Genomic DNA, 18,640 nt, shown 5'->3' on the forward strand with positions numbered 1-18,640 from the left:
AAAACACAAAATGGTACAAGTGGCCACGTTGATTGTAATTTGCCCCCTTCTCTCTTGTCAAGTATTAGCCTGTTTAACGACCAGCTTTAATGAATGAACCTGCACATGAGTTAGAAGATTCTGTACAAAACATATATAAAATCATAAGAGAATATAAAGTCCATCTATTTCCCATCCTACTCCCACCTAATCCTTGGGAAGAGACCATAGCTTTTTGGGTAAGGATCTCCTAGTGCTCTAGTCACCTTTATGGCTATCCTAGAACGGTCCTTAAAGATACCTTGCCATCTCATTATGCCTTATCTCTTCCTCAGGCCTTATGGGTAACTTATACTTCGGTGTACCCATCCTGGTCCTTATAATCCTTGGGGAGAGATTCATCTCTTCCCAGGCCTTATGGACACCCGATACCTTGGTGTATCCATCCTTACATTTGCATATGTTATTTATCCCTAACAGTATATACTCACCTTCAGAGGTGTCTAATCTCTGCCTTAATTCCGTACAAGGAATTACAACCATCCAATTAGGAATGGCCTTGACATCCCACTTTATTTACTGTCTGTTGTAAACTCTTACTGTAATGAGGATTCCTCCAATTAGCAAGAAGGAATTAGTTCTGATCTGTTTGCTGATCAAATGATTCGATGTCTGAATCTGTATTTAGACTCTTCTTTTAGACCTGCTAATATGACTTATGTTCTTCTCATAATTCTATTCTATCGTAATACCCTCCGTGCATATCCTTTTCTATCCCATTGATACATATTCATGCTCCATATATATGTATCATTAATTCTGAAGAGATGTGACTTATTTATAATTAGATATCTCTTGGAAAGAGACACGTCCTTTCCTTTTCTAACCGCAGCCATATGATCATTTGTTTTACTTAACATACATGATGGCAAACGCACCTTTTGATGTGTTTCTTTTGATAACAAAATGAGTATCATCTATGAGAATTCCTCCAATTAGCAAGAAGGAATAAGTTCTGATCTATTTGCTGATCAAATGATTCGAAGTCCAAATCTGTATTTAGACTCTTCTTTTCGACCTGATAATATGTTTTATGTTCTTCTCATAATTCTATTCTATCAGTTCTTTTTCAATGTATAATATCCTCTGTGCATATCCTTTTCTATCCCATTGATACGTATTCATACTCCATATATATGTATCATTAATTCTGAAGAGACATGACTTATTTAAAATTAGATATCTCTTGGAAAGAGACAGGTCCTTTCCTTTTCTAACTGCAGCCATATGATTACTTGTTTTCTTAACATACATGATGGCAAACGCACCTTTTAATTTGTTTCTTTTGATAACAAAATGATTATCATCTTTTGCACACTGTTATTAAACATATTTGTTAACTGATAATCAGATCCCTACGTATTGACCATCCTTAATGCCACATGGTCGATTGTCACATAGAATCGGTTTAAACACTTATTTATCATTAGTTCCTTGGAACATAGAATCGCTGCTCTAATACTAAGTGAACTCCAGTATATGCTGACATTGAATATTCAATCACATGAGTCCACTATCAGGCACATGAATATACCCAGTATGTTTATAGATCGCTACATACTTCTCTTGTAGAATCGAGTATGTTGGAGAATATAATCACTCGTCATATGGATTGCCACCTTTACAAATTAATGTTTATATAGACCACAGAATAATTATGATTGTTGTTACAGAACTTGACGTGAGTCTTCCTCCGTCCCTTTGTACAAAGAACATTCGATGCATAAGTGTCATGAATGATGTGAACTTGATTTATTCAAGGGTCATCACAGTCCGCCCTTCCTGAATTTGCTTGTCCTCAATCATCTTAACAACTTCTTCTTTCTCTCATGTAGCATCATCCACTAGTAGTCCTCTCCATTTGATCAGAAACTCTGTAATAGTTCTATTCCTCAATTTCCTTTCTCTGGTATCTAGGACAATTTCTGGTTCCAAAATGAGTTGTCCCTCGTCATCAAGGGGTGGTAATTCTGCACACAGGGCAACTTGCTGTCCAAGAACCTTATTAAGTCTGGATACATGGAAAACGTTGTGGATTTTACTACCCTCAAGTAGTTCTAGCTCATAAGCTACTTCACCAATCTTTCTCAAAACCTTGTATGGCTTGTAGAATCGGGGCTTATGCTTTTCTGCTCCACTCCTTTTTATTGAAGACTGTTTTTATGGCTGTAACTGCAAAAACACTAAATCTCCAACTTCAAATGTTCTTTCTATGCACTTCCGATCAGCATAGACCTTATCTTGATTTTGAGCATGTTGTAGGTTTTCTTTGAGGGCTTTCATAATATATATATTTTGCTACATGAAGTTTTGTGCACCTGGTACTTTGCTATCTTGGATGATCAAACTCCCAAAAGAAATAGCCTCATATCCATATAGAACCTTGAAGGGACTCATCTCAATTGACATGTGGTGGGTAGTATTGTAACAATACTCACCTAAGTGCAACCAATTAATCCACGTTGTCTTCTGCCCAAACCCATAGTAGGCTTCACTGCTTACGAGCCAAAGGAATTGCCGGAAATAAATGTAATATCAAAAGAAAAGAAAAAGATGAAAAATGAAAAGAATTATCAAATTATTGGCTTTGGGAATATACGGATAACTCCACTGGGGCTATGGACGCCCGGCTAGCAATGGAGCAATATTCATGGAATTTCAGAGACAACCTCGTTGGAGCTATGGATGCTTGACTGGCAGCGAGGCAATGTCCCAAATGCTTTTGAAGTATAGATATCATTAGCCTTCCATAACTGATGCTAGGAATCTAGATGGTCTTATGAGATGGAATCAATATATATGCACACTTGAGCAATCAAAGATGAATACTCTAGGTTCAAGCCATGAAGTGTTTTTCAACACTTCACCCGTGGAGTTGCCAGATGTTGTGACCTAATCACACATCACCCCATTCAAAACGGGGACCCCCTACTTTTTAGGCCCTCTCGGTCTTTTGGTTTTGGTTTTGGGGGGTCTTTTGGTGGCAATCTCGTCAGTCTCTTTGCTTTGCAAGCGTTTGGGGGTTAAATTGGTTAAGTCTGCTTTTCGTTTGAGCAAATTTGGTAAGTCTAGAGCTCGTTTTGCTAATTTTAGGGTTTTTGCCTTCAGTCCTAGATTTTAGGGGTTTCTTTTAGGGTTTTGGAAACATTGAACGTAGAAATGGAATCAGGACCCTTCAAGGAACCTCCCAATAAAATTTGAGCAAAATCGGAGTAACTTTCTATTTTTAGAAAGTTCCTATTTTTTAGGGATTTTACTGCATCCCGGAATGTCTTCATTTTGCCAAAAATCAAACATATTATTTTTAGTAAGTTTCTATTTATAGTAAGTCATCCTGCGTCTTTTTTGGGGTCTAACATTGACATTTTGAAAAGTTTCCATTTTTGGAAAGTTCATTTTTGACAAGACCATTCAGGCAGACAATGAAGATTGAGCATTCACGATTATTCCTAAATCCGGAAGATTTAAAAAGCAAACAGAATGAGCAAAATTTGGCTGAGTATGGAAGTCCATTCTAGAAATGGAAAGCTTGAAAAACCATCTAAGTCTAGAGAAATCCACTTCAAAACCCAAAATGGCACTTCAGTCTGGAGGAGATCAAAATTTGCTCAAGTCTAGAAAGGTCACCAAATCCAAAATTCCATCACAAGGTGAAAGAGGCGCCTAAGTCCAAGTCAGGGCGCCAAATCCAACACGTCATGATAAACCTCTGTAATGTTCCCTGACCGTACAGTGAACTGGCAAAGACTGTTGAACTGGCAGAGGAAGGTCGTACGGTGGATAGACCGTACAGTGGTAAGAAGAGGGGGGTCATACAATGTGAAGACCGTACGGTGGAGTGAGGGGCCGTACGGTGTAAGGGTTGTACGGTGGGCGAAACAGGTCGTATGGTGGTGTGAGGCAAGTCATACGGTGGTGCCAAGCAGGCCGTACGGTGGGACGAAGGCAGGTCGTACGGTGAAGGGGATGTACGGTGGTATGTTGCCTTGACCGTACGGTTGATGTTCGGTCGTACGGTGAGTGAATGTGGTCGTGCAAGCTGGGTGTACAATAGTGGCCGTACGGTGAGTGAATATCCGCGTCGAGCCCTCCAAACGCTCAGTTTGTACAAAGAAATGAAATTATTATTCCAGACACGAGACTTAGATGAAGATTCGCACATGCAAAGAGAAATTATATTGATAATGATCGCACAACAAATTACACAGTCCCGGAACAGAAACAGACTAGGGTGAGGAGAACTCCCACCGAAACTACGGATGCCAAGTAGGGAGGATCTCTCACCTCCGAAATGACAAACAAGCTGAACTCCAACTGGAATCGCACAAACAAAGGGAAAATACCAAATTCTCATACCTACAATAATGACTAACTCGGACATATATATGGTCTCTGAGAAACTTCCCGAAGGGTTACAAACGGGCCGACACGACCAACCAAAACTTGCCTAATCTAATTAAATAAAAGGGCCAGAAAGATTTGTTATTAAATTTGGGGCCTTACAATAAAGTAATTAGATTTATTATTTAATTATATCGGGGACATCTCAGTCCTCCCGGGCCAAAAATTGCTTGCCCTCGAGCAATTGCAGACTTGGATGCCCTAGAATTTGCTCGCCTTCATAGGTGGCATCCTTGATGGGTAGATTCTTCCAGCATACAAGGAACTCCTTGACTGTGCGTGTTCTCAACCTCTTTTCTCTGACATCGATGATCTCCACCAGCTCCAGAATTAGTTTCCCTTCTTCATCGATGGGTGGCAGATCCTTGGACACTGTGACGCATTGGCTGATGGCCTTCTTCAGACATGACATGTGGAAAACATTGTGAATCCGACTCCCCTCAGGAAGCTCCAACTCGTAGGCAACTTCACCCACCACCCTGTAGAGTCCATAGAAACGCGGCTTCAGCTTCTTCTTACCACTTGTCTTCAAGGAGGATTGTCTGTGCAGTTGAAGTCGGAGGTAAACCAGATCACCAACCTCAAAATTCTGCTCAATCCGGTGTCGGTCAGCATACATCTTTTGCTGGTTCTGAGCCCTCTGCAAGTTGTCTTTGAGAGATGTCAGGATGTCTAAACTCTCCTAAAGCCAATCTTTGGCCATCAGTGCACGACTGTCTCCCAATGCCAGGTCAACAAATGAAGAAGGTTCATAACCGTACAGTGCTTTGAAAGGTGGCAGGCCTATCGACATATGATAAGTGGTGTTGTAACAGTGTTCACCCAAATGTAACCAGCGAACCCAAGCCTTCTATTGAGCTGAGATGTAGTTCCTGAGATAACCCTCTGGCCATTTGTTCACAATCTCGGTCTGTCCGTCTGTCTGTGGATGGTAGCTCGTGCTGGGCGACAACTCGGTTCCTGCCAACCGAAATAACCCCATCCAGAAGGTACTCAGAAAACGGCTATCCCTGTCACTGACTATGTTTCGCGGTAAACCATGTAGGCGGAACACCTCACGGAAGAACAACTCGGCTACTTGAACTGCTTTATATCCTTTGGGGATGGCAAAAGAATGTGCATATTTGGTCAATCGATCAACTATGACAAAAATGCAATCCTTTCCTTGCACTCTGGGGAGTCCAGTAATGAAATTCATCGAGATGCTATCCCATTTCTAGTCGAGAATCGGCAATGGTTGCAGCAATCTGGCCGGTAGGTTATGCTCAGATTTGTTCTGCTGATAGGTGGAGCATTCCCGCACATACTGCAGGACGTCATTCTTAAGCCCCTTCTAGGAAAACCTTTCACGGATCTGTCTGTAGGTTTTCAAGTATCTCGAGTGTCCAGCCAAGGGAGAATCATGCAATTCCTTTAGAATCTTTTCCTTCATCTTGGATTCGGGTACCAGATAAATTTTGTCCTTGTAATAAATGATGTCGTCAACCACCTTGTATTGGTCATCCTGCACTTGACCATCCATCAGTTCGTAGGCAAAAGTGTTCTTGGAGTATTCAACCAACAGGTATTCCTTCCAGTCTGCCGAAATCTGAGATAAAGAACATATGGCAGGCCTTCTTGACAGGGCATCAGCGACCACGTTATTCTTCCCCTTTACATATTCAATGTCGAAATCAAACGCCTGGACTTTGCTCACCCATTTTTGTTATCGTTCATTCAGATCCCTCTGCTCCAAGAAGTATCGCAAGCTGTTGTGGTTTGTCCGCACAACAAACTTTGCTCCGACAAGGTACTGTCGAAACTTCGTCAGTGCGTGTAGGATGGCGAGCATCTCCTTGTCGTAGATGGAATACAACCGCTCAACTCTCGAGAGCTTCCGACTCTCAAACGCAATGGGGTGACGATCTTGCATCAATACCACTCCAATGCCTTCCCCCAAGGCATTGCACTCCAGGATGAAAGGGCGAGTGAAGTCTGGTAGTGCTAGAACCGGACACATACTCATAACTTATTTTAATTTGTCGAAGGTCTGATGCGCTTGTGCATTCCAACGGAAGGATCCTTTCTTTGTCAGATCTGTCAGTGGTGCCCCTAGCTGTGAAAATCCTTTTACAAACCTTCTATAATAACTGCACAAACCAAAAAATCCACGCAACTCCGAGAGAGTCTTGGGTGGAGGCCAATCCAAAATGGCCTGAATCTTCTCTTCTCCTGATGAACTTGTAACCCCCGGGAGCCGATGACGTGACCCAAGTACAGGACCTCAGTCATTCCAAATTCACATTTGGACCTTTTGGCATACAGTGATTGTGATTCCATAACCCCCAATACTTCATCCAAATGCCCCATGTGTTCCTCCCAAGTCTTGTTGTAGATGAGTATGTCATCGAAGAATACCAATAGGAACTTACGCAGTTGCTTGTTGAAGATGTGGTTCATGCAGGACTGAAAAGTGGTCGACGCATTGGTTAATCCAAACGGCATGACCAAGAACTCATAGTGTCTGTAATGGCAGCGAAAGGCTGTTTTTTCCACATCTTGCTCCCTCATACGGATTTGATGGTAGCCGGAGTGGAGATCAATCTTGGAGAAATAGATTGCGCCATGTAGTTCGTCCAGTAGCTCATCGATCCTGGGAATGGGGTACCTATTCTTGATAGTCTTCGTGTTTAGTGCACGATAGTCGACATACATTCTGAGAGTTTCGTCCTTCTTCTTCACCAATACCACTAAAGACGCCAAGGGGCTAGAACTAGGCCGGATCCATCCTTTATCGAGGAGTTCCTGGATCCTTTTCTCTATCTCATCTTTGAACTTCTTCGGGTGGCGATAGGGTGTGGTGATAACGGGTTTTGCTCCTTCCTCCAACTCGATGGTGTGCTCAAACCCTCGGTGTGGGGGTATACCAGGTGGAATATCAACGAAGACCAAACTATGCTCATCTAGACCCGACTGAAGTCCCTCACCCCGGGAGTAAGTCAGTTGCTCTTTCAGAGGTTTTGTTGAGATCAAGCAATGTGCTGCCCAGACTATGTCATTATGTCTGAAGATGGCTTCCATCCTTTTGGCGGAAATCTCCCTCGGGCCGCCATTCGACATTCCCCTGAGAACCACCTTCCTACCATCCACCTCGAATGAGAACTCCATCCTTTTGAAGCTCTGTGTGTACTGGTCGAGGGTCTCCTTCCATTGAATGCCCAATATGACATCCGTGTCATCCAGATCTACATCAAAGAAATCGTCGGTCACCGTGTAATTTCCCATGGTGATGCTCAGTTGTGGAACCAGGTGAGTGCATGATAGGAGATTGCCTCCTGCTACCTTGACATCGAACCCTTCATGCTCCTTTGTACACAAACCCCTTCGGGTGACAAGTGATGAGTTTAAGAAGGTGAGCGAGGCCCCACTGTCGAGCATAACAAGAACTCGCTGCCCTTGGAGTGCACCACGTACTCTAAATACACTGCACCTTGAGGTACCTGCCAGTGTGGCAATGACGCCACCCCTCCGCACCAACGTGGAGATTCTCTCAGCCAGACTGGTTTCTTCGGCCGATTCTTCCCTTGGGGTTTCGCTTTCCTCATGCTCCTCTTCTCCATCGAACATCACTTCAATATAGTGAATCTTTCCTTTGCCCAAACATCGGTGTCCTGGTTCCCATGGTTCCCTGCAGGTGAAACAAAGCTTCTTCCTTCTGAGTTCATGTCTTGTGGCTTCATCGAGCGATGACCCCTTCGGAAAGGGTTTATTATCCTTCTCCCTCGGAACGAAAGGTGGTTTGGTATGTGCAAAATTTTTGGAAGAGGAAGATGTTGCCATGTTACGGGCCTTTTTTATTGCCTCCGTGAGCTTGCTAGGGTTTAACCCTTTCACCCAACCTTTCAATGGTTCCATCAATCCGTCCATGAACAAGACCACCAATCTCCGCTCTGAGATGTCAGTTACCAATACGGATAGTCTATGGAATTATGTGATGTAATCGTCCACAGATCCCGACTGCTTTAGTTGCGCCAACTCCTTGAAATTGAGTTCTCGATCCTTCCCGTCAAATCGATCTATGAGCTTCTCTGTGAATTCGGCATAGGAGGTTATCTGGTCATGGCCAAGAGTGACCATTCCATGATGCCACCATTCGTGCGCAACCCCTTCCAAATGGAGTGCTGCAAACTTGATAGCTTCATCTTCAGGCATCGGGTTGAGTTGGAAGTATCTGCTTTTTGAACCCAGGCTCGTGCCGAGGTCGCTCCGGCCCCATCAAAGGATGACAGGTTGATCTTGCCAACCTTCCGCTTGAGGTCATGGTTATAGTGTCCATAATGGCCCCGACATCTGCCGCCCGAGTATTTCATCTGGAGCTCCACATAATCCTTGAAGGATATGTCCCCCTCGAGATTCGCATCCCTCCAATCTTGGTTCAATTGTGCTTGCATCTCCTGAAAGGTGGGCTCTTGTTCCTCGCGTGGCGCTTCTCATTTCTGAGGAAAAGTCAGCATCAGCGGTCGTGAATGTGAGCGCTGGACATTTGACCTTCCCGTGACCGAATCATCACCCTGTCCATTCGTTTTTCCCAAGGCCAATTGTCGTAAGGTTTCCTCCATGATTTGTTGTCATTGTTCTCCTCTGGTTAGGGTGTCGTTGAGCTGAGCTTAGCTTTTGGTTAGCTCCCTTAATAGTGCCATGACTTCTCTTCCAAGATCCTGTTGTTCCCCCATTCGATCGACCGAATGGTACCTCCTTCTGGTGTACACTTGCATCCACTACACGACAGGCTGGCAAGATCACAGGCTCTGATACCACTATAATGTTCCCTGACCGTACGGTGAACTGGCAAAGACTGTTGAACTGGCAGAGGAAGTTCGTACGGTGGATAGACCGTACGGTGGTAAGAAGAGGGGGGTCGTATAGTGTGAAGACTGTACGGTGGAGTGAGGGGTCGTACAGTGTAAGGGTTGTACAGTGGGCGAAACAGGTCATACGGTGGTGTGAGGCAGGTTGTACGCTGAAGGAGGTGTACGGTGGTATGTTGCCGTGACCGTATGGTGAGTGAATGTGGTCATGCAAGCTGGGTGTACGGTAGTGGCCGTACGGTGAGTGAATATCCGCCAAGTTCCGCCTCGAGCCCTCCAAACGCTCAGTTCGTACAAAGAAATGAAATTATTATTCCAGACACGAGACTTAGATGAAGATTCGCACATGCAAAGAGAAATTATATTGATAATGATCGCACAACAAATTACACAGTCCCGGAACAGAAACAGACTAGGGTGAGGAGAACTCCCACCGAAACTACGGATGCCAAGTAGGAAGGATCTCTCACCTCCGAAATGACAGACAAGCTGAACTCCAACTGGAATCACACAAACAAAGGGAAAATACCAAATTCTCATACCTACAATAATGACTAACTCGGACATATATATGGTCTCTGAGAAACTTCCCGAAGGGTTACAAACGGGCCGACACGACCAACCAAAACTTGCCTAATCTAATTAAATAAAAGGGCCAGAAAGATTTGTTATTAAATTTGGGGCCTTACAATAAAGTAATTAGATTTATTATTTAATTATATCGGGGACATCACAACCTCAAAGTAGTGAAATTCCATGACCCATGCAAAATAGCACCCATGCCAGGAGAGTGCTAGAATCATAGTGCCATGGAAAATAGTGAGAAGTCAAAATTCTTTGACTAATGCAGAATGGCGCCCAAGTCTCCACCAGGGCGCCAAATCAAGGTGGTCTTGGAAAATGCGAAAAATTGTGAGAATCCTTCCCCAAGTGCAAAATGCGCCATAGTCAAAGTCAGGGCGCCAAAAACAAGGTGTCTTGGAAAGTGTGAAAAAGGTCAAATTCCTTCATTAGCATGAAATTCCGCCCAAGGAAGATATTAGGGCACCAAAATGAGGCTATCATGGAAAACTTAAAAATGTCAAATTCCTTCTCTAGCATGAAGTTTCGCCTAAGAAAGTCATACGGCGCCAGATAAGGGGTGGCATGGAAAGCATGAAGAATGTTGAATTCCTCCACCACATGCAAATTGCGCCCATACCAGGGAGAGGGCGCAAAATGAAGGAAGACAAGGAGAATCGCTTAAACTTGAAATTCCTTAATGAGGTAAAATGCTCACCTAGGAATGATGAAGGGCGCCAAAACACACAAGGCATGGAGAATTCCAAGGAGACTAAATTCCATGGCATGCAGGAAACAACGCCCTAGTCAAGGAAAAATGTTGAAATGACTAAGGCATGGAAGAAATGGAAAATTGAACAAGTTCCTCCACACAGTGAATTCCATGCCTAATTTGGAAAATCTTCTAAGGCATGAAAATCCAAGGATCAAAGAATGGAATGAAAAGCAAGAAATCCCCTCGAGAAAAATTTTAAACTTTCCATCTTTAGGCACTAAATCTCATCGGAATTCCAAATTTTTTGCAGATTTGGACTCTGAGAGATTTCTCTCTCCTGGATCCGGGTCCTAAATTTTAGGAAAGTTCCTAAAAAATAGGAGATGGTTGAAAAGCGTGGAAAATTCCCTCCAGAGCAAGAAAAGTCGGGCCTGGTCAATGCATGTTAAATGCATGAAGAATCTTTTTGCATGCAGTCGCCATATTAATGATTTTATGACAGATTCCTTCTGCATGTAGCCGTCGCATGGAGAATGAGGGGCATTTATTTCTACATGGGGAATATTCATTATTTTGGGCAAATTTAATGTAATGGGGTGCATTTAATGCATGAATGGATGCCATTTTGGGATTATTTGAATTTACTGTATGTAGGCTTAATGGGTATTAATTGTTGATTCCCACCTTGTTGCACCTTGAGTGGAGAATCTTTAAGGGTGAAACCTTAATTAGGGTTTGCATGTTCTTATGGCTCAAGGCCTATATAAAGGGGTGACCCCCCTCATTTGTAAGGGCGGAGAGATTGTTTTCAGAGATTGCTGCTTAGAGTTTTTGAAGCAAACACCTAATACATTGTTCGATTGTTGGTGTGTTCTTGTGTTGTTTCAAAGCTTGCATGTTCTCGCTCTCTTCATTTAAAGTAGATTTTCTTTATGTTGTTAGAAGAACTGGATTTGATAGGATTGCTTGTTGCAGAGTCCGAGCTCATACTTTTTTTGTGCAGCTGATTGTTGCATACTTTGCAAAGTTAGCCTGAGCCTCCATTATATGTGTATGCTTAACTTCAATTATCAGTGAAGATTGTTCGAATTGATGGTCTCCATTGGTGATTTGAAAAACCTCTACAGATCCTTTGAAGATTGCACCGCCTTCGCTTAGTTGTGCTTTACTAGCAAACCGAAGCGTGGTTTGATTCTACTCAAGTGATCCCGTCTCTTTGTTCTTAGGACTAGATTAGTTTTAGCATAGCTCTCTCAACCTTTACCTCATTTTATTTTTAGTATATTCCAATGCGAAAAAGTCCCGCAAAAACATTGCTTTCAAAGCTAAATCATTTGTATCAAATCCTCGAACTTGCACAAATTTGTTTATCTTCTTCAAGTGAATACGTAAGGCCCCTTAGGTTAACAACAAACTCATCAACTGACTGAGTCACGTCCAGGCTTAAAGGAACCTTGGAGTTAGCCATTTGAACTTTTTGCAATCTTAGCACATGGTATAACTTTGATCAAGAGAGAATAGAGTGACCGTTGGTAAACTTTATTCTGTGTTAAACGTAGTCCTAAAAAACACGTCAACAAGTATGCAGTTAGCATAAGAGACAGACTTGACGGCTTGGAAATCTTCACTTGTTTTGATCTAGCCGAGTAGGGTGATGAACAATGACCACACGCATTAATGTGTTGCAAACTTATAAAACCTTTGGCCAAGGTGACGCTACAAAGTGTACGCATCAGTCAGTTCATTTGGTCCAAATATGCAACCCAATCAGAGATCATACTAGTTAGGAGTTGTCTATGGTGTGTGATCGACTAGGGTTGTGTAGGGTCAAACACCGATCTCAGATGGCATTAGATCCAACATCTATTTCTACCTTTTGAAGGGTCAAGCCTTTCCAGTTGGAAGTGGCGCAAGGGACTATTTAGTCTGTGGTTGGGCGGAAAATCGCCCTGATGATACTTTCCCTCTTATAAGTATAGCAAAGATTACTTAAAGGTTAGAATGAATCCAAGAAGCTGTAAACACCAAACCTCTCTTGAATTATTTGTTTAGTAGATGTTATCAGTTATGTTTCTTATTTTGTTATGCTTATGCAAATCATTCTTGAATAAGTGCTATTTATACTTTCTAGATACAATCATTTCTTTTTACTGTGAGATTTTGTCAAGATCAAGGGCACAATGAAAAGCATAAAAGAGATGGATGACCCACCGAATGTGGAATGTAACAGCAAGATAAGACCACAAAAGGTGGAATTTCTCCTACAAGCTATATCCCTATGTGCACACTTCCCTAAGTGTCTCATATCCAAACTATGAAGAGATGCATTATCCTAAGTTAACTTAAGTAAAGTGTAATAATATCCATGATGAATATTTATTTACACCAGCACCCCCTCTTAAGTGCAACTTAGGGGAATGAAGACTCAAGTCAACAAAGCAAGATGGGTCATGGCTACTAGGCCATGATAGGTACCCATGTACAAAATGCAACGGCAAGCAAAACTATGCAATGCAATCTCTCACAAACGGAGAAACAGAGAAAACCCGGTGGAAAAAAACTCCCCCCCAAAAGAGAGATGAATATACAAAAAGACTCTCAAAGAAGAAGGACAAAACCTCAAAGAGGAAAAAGTCCCCCCCATAAGAGAGGAAGGAGAAGTCATCAGACCCCCCCTAATGAGACATCCCGCACACCCAAGAGAGCTCACAACTGCTGGAACTTACTCTCGGTGAAATGTTTGGTGAATATGTCTGCAACCTGCTCCGTTGTAGGACAATACTGCAAATCAATGACCTGCTCCTGAATCAGCTCTCGGATGTAGTGCATATGGATCTTGATGTGTTTGGTCCGCTGATGCTGGACCGGGTTCTTCAAGATAGCAATAGCACTCCGATTGTCGCAATGTAGAACTGTCGGTCGTGGAGTGGTGAACCCAAACTCTGTGAGAATCTGCTGAAGCCAAATGGTCTTAGTTGCTGCATTAACAACTCCTCAATACTCAGCCTCAGTCGAAGAGAGAACAATAGCATGCTGCTTCTTGCTCTGCCAACAAATGGGGCCTGAACCAAGGTGAAAACTGTAACTTGAAGTAGACTTACGATCATCAAGATCGCCAGCCCAATCGGAGTCTATGTAACCAACCAAGTGAAGTCCTGTGCCTGCTGCATAGTGAATCCCATAGTGATGTGTACCCTAGATTTAATGAAGGATGCGTTTGGCGGCTTTCCAATGAAGCTCATGTGGTTCCTGCATGAAGCGGGAAACCATGCCAACCGCAAATGAAATATCAGGGCGTGTGTGAGTCAAGTAGATGAGACTACCCACAAGCTGACGATATAATGTGGCATCAACTGGTGGAGAAGAGCACTGAGCCTCAAGCTTAAATCCTGAAAGAAAGGGAGTCGGTGCAGGCTTACAATCAGCCATATGAAAGCGTGCAAGTAGATCAAAAGCATACTTGGGCTGCGATAGTGTAATCCCGAAAGGTGACAATGAAATCTCTATCCCGAGAAAGTAGTGCAAAAGACCCAAGTCAGTCATAGCAAATCTGTCATGCAAAGCAGATTTGACCCTGCTAATGATGGATGCGATGCTTCCAGTAATGATCAAATCATCAACATAGAGCACAAGTATCAAGTGTGAGTTATCCTACCGCAAAATGTAGACATTCGGATCGGAATGACACCTGGTGAACCCTACTGAGAGAAGAAAGGAATCCATCTTGGCATACCAAGCCCTGGGGGCCTGCTTGAAGCCATAGAGAGATTTCCTTAGTCTGCAAACCAAGGAAGGATCCCGGATGAAACCCTGTGGCTGCTCCATAGAAATCTCCTCATCAAGATCCCCATGAAGAAAAGCACTCTTCACATCCATCTGATGTATAGCCCAACCATGAGCTGCGGCAATAGCAAGTGTCAAGCGAATGGAGTTCATCTAGGCTACGGACGCAAAGGTCTCAGTATAGTCAACACCTGGAACCTGAGAGAAACCTTTCAAAACAAGTCGAGCCTTATACTTATCCACACTACCATCCGCGGCAAACTTGGTCCGATAGATCCACTTACATCGAACCATCTTTCTCCCCTTAGGGAGAGGGACTAACTCCCATGTGTTGTTCCTCATCAAGGAACTATACTCTTCCTCCATAGCGTGGTCCCACTCACGAACCCTTGATGCTTCCCGAAATGTCTGTGGATCGGAAGCGGTAGCAATGAATGCATGTGGAAGGTCCTAATGCTGTGATCGAGTCCTCCGTGTATCTGAAGGATCCCCAACAAGAGAACCCGCTGACTCGAGTGTCTGTCGAGCCCAACGAGGTCTAGGTGGAGGTGGAGAACGAGGCTCCTCAACGGCAAGTGGACCCTGCGGAGGTGTAACCCTACGAATCGGAGTTGAAGGAGTCTCATCATCTGAATCACTAGCATCACTATCCACAATGGAGGAAGGAGGAGGAGGTAGAGAGGCTAAGCTAGGAGAGCTTTCCTCAAAATGAACACTCCTCTCAATGAACACCTCATGTGTTTCAGGATCCATCAATCTATATGCCTTAACACCCTCACGTATCCAACAAAAATACAAGGCCTACTATTAGGTTCCAATGCCTTGCGTTTCTGCGGAGGTATGCGAGCCCATGCTGGACACCCAAAGACTCTGAAATGTCTCACAATCGGTTTCCTACCAGCCAAAGCCTCAAAAGGAGTAATACCTTGCAAAGCTTTGTGAGGAACCCAATTCTGGATGTGTGTGGCACAACTGATAGCCTCTACCCTAAAGGCGGGATCAAGAGAACGTGCATGTATCATACAGCTAGCCATTTCCTTGAGAGTTCTATTCTTGCACTCTGCAACTCTGTTCTGTTGTGGAGTGTATGCAACAGAGTGTTGAAGATCAATCCCCTCAAATGTACAAAAATCCTCAAGTCTTTTGTTCACATATTCCCTTCCATTATCTGTGCGAAGAATCTTGACCACTTTCCCGGATTGCTTCTCCACACGAGTCTTTAAGTCCTAAAATCTGTCAAATACTTCACTCTTATGAATAAGAAAGTAGACCCAAGTGAAGCGGGAGTAGTCATCAATGAAGGTGAGGACATAGTGGGCCTTACTAAATGAAGGTGCTGGAAATGGACCTGCTACATCGCTGTGAACAAGTTGAAGAACTTCCAAAGCTCTCCAAGCTTTCCTTTTATCAAACTTCTCTTCGGGATGCTTGCCCATGGAACAACCTGAACATACACCCTCTGAAAAAATGATTCGAGGTAGACTTGTGACCATGTCTTTAGTGCTGAGCTGTTGAAGATAGCGGTAGTTGAGGTGACCAAATCGCTCATGCCATAGCTTACTTTCTGAATTTGAATGAGTAAGCAAGGCCCTAGAAGGAGAACTTGGCACAAAATGGGAGAATGAATAAAGACTTGAGTTGTCATTGACTTGTCCCACTGCTACCAAGGCATCATCATCAAGTTCCTTTACCACAACTGAATCAGGTGTAAACTCAACCTTTTTCCCATTCCCATAGTGAGTGATTTGGTAGATAGAGAGAAGGTTGGTAGACAAGTTAGGAACATAGAGAACATTCTCAAATGTTCCATCATCCATGTGAACTGAACATTTCCCTTCAACCTCAACCTGTGTATCATCACCTATGTAAATGCGAGGTACCTTTGATGGCTCCAATGAAGAAAACTGCTCCTTTGTAGAACCCATGTGATAAGAAGCACCCGAGTCAAGTATCCACTGCTGTGAAGAACCTGTTGTAGCCACAAATGCTTGCCCTTTTCCCTTAGACTATGAGGAAGAGGAAGGAGATGAATCCTTCTTTGTGTAGGCAGATGGCAAGTTGACGTTGTTTTTCTTAAGAAGATTTGTCAACTCCTCAACTTGCTTGGTGTGGCATCGATGACCATACTTCTTGCAATAAGCACAAGTTGGTTTATCCTTCTTAGGTGGAGTCCCCTTCTTGGAAGAGGATGAAAAATCGCCTTGTGATGGAGAGGATGATTGCCCTTTTTCCTGCTGTGGCTTTGACTTAGATTGCTTCTTCTTCTTGTTGGAATCTTTGCCTTGACTCCCTTGATTAGCCACCAAAGCCTTGGACTTTGAAGACCTGAGAAGCCCCATGTTCAACAACTTAGATTGTTCCAATATCAACATTTCTGTGAAAGCATCAAATGAAGGCATAATGTAGGAACTCCCCACTGTCAAACGATGAGTTTGGAAGCTTGAAACAAATGCTGCATATTCTGGTGCAAGCTTGTCCAACAAGTTGAATATCAACTGAGCATCCTTTTTGTCGATTCCACAATCTTTAAGCTTTGCTCTTAGCTCATTTGCTTTGGTGACATAATCTTGGATTGTATCAAAACTCTTGGGATCCAAGTTGGTGAGCTCATTGTCAATCTTGTAACCTCTGATTTCATCAACTTAACCATACAATTTCTGAAACATATCCCAAGCCTCTTTGATTGTAGTACACTTCTCAATGTGAAAAATGAGGTCATCTGATACATACTTACGCAAAGTTCCAAGAGCCATGCAATTCTTAGTGAGCCATTCTAACTGAGCATTAGGATCAACCTTAGGATCATGTGGTGCTTCTATTGTTTCATCTATGTAATGCGTGAGACCTTTTTCCATTAATTTGCTCCATACTTTAATTTTCCATGATGCATAATTATGTGGAGTTAAAGGTGGAAATTTATGAGGACTCATTGCAACAAAAATGAAAGAGCACAAGGAAAGAGAGGCACAATCACACAAGACACCCCCCAAATTCACGCAATCAAAGAACCCCCCCTAAAATGATGATTTGGCACTTTATACTTAGTGCGTGTACAATGGGCCACTTGCAAAAAATGGCAAAGTGGACTTCTAATTTCAACTTTACAACTACCTTGATAAGGCCAAAGGAGACTCAAACTAATAATGCAAGAGATCTAAACTAAGATCCAAGCAAATTACAAGTACCAAATAGGCAGAAAAAGACCAATTTCTGAAAGTACAATATCCACTCAAAATCTCTGAAAATTGATCATAAATTATGAAAGTAAGCGAAAAAATATGCACTTTCAAAAAAAACGGCACCTAAAAACGAGGTCGTATGAGCTCAAACGAAGCCTTTGAAGTTGCAAAATTGAGGATTGGACAGGTACAGCTGAGAGAATCCGAAAATTCTAAAAAACACCTGTGCACCAAAATCAGAAAATAACCACACCACTGCGAAGAGCACAAAAAATTAGCCCAAATCAAAAAAAATTGCACCCAAAAAGGAGCAAAATTGAGCAAGTTATGAGCCTCCAAAGTTGACCCAAAAATCCAAACTGCTCAACGGAGAGGGGTCTAAAATTTTCAAAAAATGCTGACGTCAACGAAACACTGTGCTAAATTTGACGGCCGTCTGACCGTCAAAATGGTCGTCGCACCCCTCGACCAGGTTGACTGTGCGCTGCTGACTAGGCAGAAGGTACGGACCCCCAAAAGAAATTTTTATTTTTTTTCAAAAAAAAGATTTTCAACTGGAAAATTATTTTTCAAAAAAAAAAAAAAAATTTTGAAAAAATCCGAAAATTCCGTACCGTACCACCCGAATTGGGCAAAAAATTTCTCCTACACCCAAAATTCAATTTTCGCCAAAATAGGTCGAGCTTATACTCGATTTTTATGGAAACGGCCTCCCAGACGCAATGGTGAGGTTGAAAACGCTCTAAGATGCCTCCAAAACACGCAGAACCTCAGATCCAAAATTATAAGTCTTCCAAAATGTCTCTCAAAACCAATCAATGAAGCCCCAATAGCTCTGATACCATGTGAGATTTTGCCAAGATCAAGGACACAATGAAAAGCATAAAAGAGAGACAAAAGAATGACAAGAACAAACTGTATTCTCATCAATATACAATGATCAACTGGATTAACCAATACAATGAATATGAGTCTGCTTATATAGGCAAGGCCATATGGATATACGAGCACACAATCATGACATGTGGCTCAATGAGAAACAAGGATAGGTAAGAAATACTAGGGGTAGGTAGGAGAAATAATATAATATTCCACAAGAGGTGGATGACCCACCG

The 18,640-nt window shown here is 42.8% G+C and overlaps 1 protein-coding gene across 1 annotated transcript in view; it reads right to left on the minus strand.

Moving 5' to 3' along the window:
* Positions 1 to 18,640, minus strand: part of LOC131062829 (uncharacterized) — a 210,833-nt gene that overhangs the window by 126,180 nt on the left and 66,013 nt on the right. The gene's annotated exons all lie outside the window — the stretch shown is intronic.

The sequence above is a fragment of the Cryptomeria japonica genome, chromosome 10 (genome assembly GCF_030272615.1).
Source record: "Cryptomeria japonica chromosome 10, Sugi_1.0, whole genome shotgun sequence".
Taxonomy (NCBI): Eukaryota; Viridiplantae; Streptophyta; class Pinopsida; order Cupressales; family Cupressaceae; genus Cryptomeria; species Cryptomeria japonica.